Genomic DNA, 5,000 nt, shown 5'->3' with positions numbered 1-5,000 from the left:
TCTCGGCCTCGCGGGGAGATCGCCCCCGGTTCTCCGGCAGCCCTTCTCTCTCGGCCTCGCGGGGAGATCGCCCCCGGTTCTCCGGCAGCCCTTCTCTCTCGGCCTCGCGGGGAGATCGCCCCCGGTTCTCCGGCAGCCCTGCTCTCTCGGCCTCGCGGGGAGATCGCCCCCGGTTCTCCGGCAGCCCTTCTCTCTCGGCCTCGCGGGGAGATCGCCCCCGGTTCTCCGGCAGCCCTTCTCTCTCGGCCTCGCGGGGAGATCGCCCCCGGTTCTCCGGCAGCCCTGCTCTCTCGGCCTCGCGGGGAGATCGCCCCCGGTTCTCCGGCAGCCCTGCTCTCTCGGCCTCGCGGGGAGATCGCCCCCGGTTCTCCGGCAGCCCTTCTCTCTCGGCCTCGCGGGGAGATCGCCCCCGGTTCTCCGGCAGCCCTTCTCTCTCGGCCTCGCGGGGAGATCGCCCCCGGTTCTCCGGCAGCCCTTCTCTCTCGGCCTCGCGGGGAGATCGCCCCCGGTTCTCCGGCAGCCCTTCTCTCTCGGCCTCGCGGGGAGATCGCCCCCGGTTCTCCGGCAGCCCTTCTCTCTCGGCCTCGCGGGGAGATCGCCCCCGGTTCTCCGGCAGCCCTTCTCTCTCGGCCTCGCGGGGAGATCGCCCCCGGTTCTCCGGCAGCCCTTCTCTCTCGGCCTCGCGGGGAGATCGCCCCCGGTTCTCCGGCAGCCCTTCTCTCTCGGCCTCGCGGGGAGATCGCCCCCGGTTCTCCGGCAGCCCTTCTCTCTCGGCCTCGCGGGGAGATCGCCCCCGGTTCTCCGGCAGCCCTTCTCTCTCGGCCTCGCGGGGAGATCGCCCCCGGTTCTCCGGCAGCCCTTCTCTCTCGGCCTCGCTGTGCCAAGCTTTTCCGGGAAAGACGGGAGCCGGGACAAAGCCACAGACAGACTCGTCCCGGCTAGGCGGCACCTCCTCTGCCCTGCCGACCGCACCAGCACGGTCGCTCCCTTCCGCCTTAAACACAGGCACGGCATGAAACCAACCTGTGGGGATGCGGCCCGTCACCTCGCTCCCATAATACGGACAGATGAGTCCGAAGGCGCCCAAGCCTCCAAGGGGACTGATGGAGCTCGACCGGGAAAAGGCGCCACCGCAGGCCGCCTCTTACGATGAGGCAGCCGGAGGCAGCCGGCAACAGCGACCCCTTGGTGAACTTCCGCAGCCGGCCGGGACAACAGGTCTACCCAGCACCGGCCGAAATACGACTAAGTCCCGCCGGATCCGGGGTAGACCTGGTGTCCCGCCGCATCCGGGGTAGACCTGGTGTCCCGGGCTCCGGGGTAGACCTGGTGTCCCCGGCCACGGGGTAGACCTGGTGTCCCGCCGGACCCGGGGTAGACCTGGTGTCCCCGGCCACGGGGTAGACCTGGTGTCCCCGGCCACGGGGTAGACCTGGTGTCCCGCCGGATCCGGGGTAGACCTGGTGTCCCGGGCTCCGGGGTAGACCTGGTGTCCCCGGCCACGGGGTAGACCTGGTGTCCCCGGCCACGGGGTAGACCTGGTGTCCCGCCGGATCCGGGGTAGACCTGGTGTCCCGGGCTCCGGGGTAGACCTGGTGTCCCCGGCCACGGGGTAGACCTGGTGTCCCGCCGCATCCGGGGTAGACCTGGTGTCCCGCCGGCCCCGGGGTAGACCTGGTGTCCCCGGCCACGGGGTAGACCTGGTGTCCCCGGCCACGGGGTAGACCTGGTGTCCCGCCGGATCCGGGGTAGACCTGGTGTCCCGCCGGCCCCGGGGTAGACCTGGTGTCCCCGGCCACGGGGTAGACCTGGTGTCCCCGGCCACGGGGTAGACCTGGTGTCCCGCCGGATCCGGGGTAGACCTGGTGTCCCGCCGGCCCCGGGGTAGACCTGGTGTCCCCGGCCACGGGGTAGACCTGGTGTCCCGCCGGATCCGGGGTAGACCTGTTGTCCCCGGCCACGGGGTAGACCTGGTGTCCCGCCGGACCCGGGGTAGACCTGGTGTCCCCGGCCACGGGGTAGACCTGGTGTCCCCGGCCACGGGGTAGACCTGGTGTCCCGCCGGATCCGGGGTAGACCTGGTGTCCCGGGCTCCGGGGTAGACCTGGTGTCCCCGGCCACGGGGTAGACCTGGTGTCCCGCCGCATCCGGGGTAGACCTGGTGTCCCGCCGGCCCCGGGGTAGACCTGGTGTCCCCGGCCACGGGGTAGACCTGGTGTCCCGCCGGACCCGGGGTAGACCTGGTGTCCCCGGCCACGGGGTAGACCTGGTGTCCCCGGCCACGGGGTAGACCTGGTGTCCCGCCGGATCCGGGGTAGACCTGGTGTCCCGGGCTCCGGGGTAGACCTGGTGTCCCCGGCCACGGGGTAGACCTGGTGTCCCGCCGCATCCGGGGTAGACCTGGTGTCCCGCCGGCCCCGGGGTAGACCTGGTGTCCCCGGCCACGGGGTAGACCTGGTGTCCCCGGCCACGGGGTAGACCTGGTGTCCCGCCGGATCCGGGGTAGACCTGGTGTCCCGCCGGCCCCGGGGTAGACCTGGTGTCCCCGGCCACGGGGTAGACCTGGTGTCCCCGGCCACGGGGTAGACCTGGTGTCCCGCCGGATCCGGGGTAGACCTGGTGTCCCGCCGGCCCCGGGGTAGACCTGGTGTCCCCGGCCACGGGGTAGACCTGGTGTCCCGCCGGATCCGGGGTAGACCTGTTGTCCCCGGCCACGGGGTAGACCTGGTGTCCCGCCGGACCCGGGGTAGACCTGGTGTCCCCGGCCACGGGGTAGACCTGGTGTCCCCGGCCACGGGGTAGACCTGGTGTCCCGCCGGATCCGGGGTAGACCTGGTGTCCCGGGCTCCGGGGTAGACCTGGTGTCCCCGGCCACGGGGTAGACCTGGTGTCCCGCCGCATCCGGGGTAGACCTGGTGTCCCGCCGGCCCCGGGGTAGACCTGGTGTCCCCGGCCACGGGGTAGACCTGGTGTCCCGCCGGCCCCGGGGTAGACCTGGTGTCCCCGGCCACGGGGTAGACCTGGTGTCCCCGGCCACGGGGTAGACCTGGTGTCCCGCCGGATCCGGGGTAGACCTGGTGTCCCGGGCTCCGGGGTAGACCTGGTGTCCCCGGCCACGGGGTAGACCTGGTGTCCCGCCGCATCCGGGGTAGACCTGGTGTCCCGCCGGCCCCGGGGTAGACCTGGTGTCCCCGGCCACGGGGTAGACCTGGTGTCCCGGCGGCCCCGGGGTAGACCTGGTGTCCCGGGCCCCGGGGTAGACCTGGTGTCCCGGGCCCCGGGGTAGACCTGGTGCCTCACCGTCCCCATCGAGCCCGGAGCCGGGCAAAGCTCACAGCCTCATATCACCCCGGAGCCAGACGGCTCGATCGGCCCCGTCCCGCGCAATGAACCCCACCCCGCTTTCCAGATTAATACCTACTTCATGGCCGCTCTAGTCGCTTGGAACGAGAAACTCATCCGGAAAAAACAAACAGACAATAACGATTGGCACATTTTATTTCTCCTCCTTTCGTATCCAGAGCACTCCCAGCCGAGCCGACGGGCAACCCGTGCCCCGTGGTCTGCCTGCTGACACGCTGAACTGGCGAAACAGCGCCCCCGCCCCCGCCCCCGCCCTGTCCCACCCACGCCCTCCTGAGAGCCTACACAGCCCGGCCCCCCTGGCCCCGATGCGGCTCGCCCCGCCCCGCCCCGCCCCGCCCACCGGTAGAGGCGGCCGCCGCCGGCACCACCGCCAGCACACAGGCGGCCACTTTCGGGCGGGTTCTTTCACGGTCCGCAGAGGTCTTCCGCCCTCGACCTCAGTCCAGGGGGCCGTGGGGGCTCGGTGCCGAGGCGCCCGGGGCCGGCACGAAGCCGCCGGCCCTTGGCCCTCGTCCGCACACAGACACAGATACAGCGCCACACCCACCGACCCCCCCCCCCCCCCGTGCGCACGCTCACTCCCCAAGGTCATCCCTTCAGGCCACCACACCGCCCCCTCGCCGCCCCCCGCCACCTGCCCCCGCCCCCCCGCCGGGCAGCGGGGCACGCCCACCCGCCCGCCCGCCTGCCTGGCTGCCCGTCCGCATGCACGCTCTCGCGTGCCCTCACTCCCTGGCCCTGGCCCCGTCCCCGTCCCCGCCACCGCCCCCTGCCCTTACCCCTGCCCTTGCCGTCTCTGACGGAGCCGCCCACGCCCGTCGGCGGTTGGGGGCACCCCACCCAGCCTCTCCCATCAGCCTCCCTGGCGCCGTCTGCATACTTTTCCCGCTTGCTAGGCACCCGTAGAGGAAGGCCGGCCAGGGACCACAGGTCTAGCCACGGGCTAGGCGGCCGTGAGCTAGGGCCGGCGCGGGACACCAGGTCTACCCCGGGGCCAGCGGGACACCAGGTCTACCCCGGGTATTAGGACACCAGGTCTACCCCGGGGCCTTGGACACCAGGTCTACCCCGGGCCCTGGGACACCAGGTCTACCCCGGGCCCTTGGACACCAGGTCTACCCCGGGCCCTTGGACACCAGGTCTACCCCGGGCCCTGGGACACCAGGTCTACCCCGGGCCCTTGGACACCAGGTCTACCCCGGGGCCCGGGACACCAGGTCTACCCCGGGGCCTTGGACACCAGGTCTACCCCGGGGCCCGGGACACCAGGTCTACCCCGGGGCCCGGGACACCAGGTCTACCCCGGGGCCCGGGACACCAGGTCTACCCCGGGGCCTTGGACACCAGGTCTACCCCGGGCCCTGGGACACCAGGTCTACCCCGGGCCCTTGGACACCAGGTCTACCCGGGGCCCTGGGACACCAGGTCTACCCCGGGGCCTTGGACACCAGGTCTACCCCGGGCCCTGGGACACCAGGTCTACCCCGGGCCCTTGGACACCAGGTCTACCCGGGGCCCTGGGACACCAGGTCTACCCCGGGGCCTTGGACACCAGGTCTACCCCGGGGCCTTGGACACCAGGTCTACCCCGGGCCCTGGGACACCAGGTCTACCCCGGGGCCCGGGACACCAGG

The sequence above is a fragment of the Melospiza melodia genome, chromosome 17, assembly GCF_035770615.1.
Source record: "Melospiza melodia melodia isolate bMelMel2 chromosome 17, bMelMel2.pri, whole genome shotgun sequence".
Lineage (NCBI taxonomy): Eukaryota > Metazoa > Chordata > Aves > Passeriformes > Passerellidae > Melospiza > Melospiza melodia.
This window is presented reverse-complemented; position numbering follows the sequence as displayed.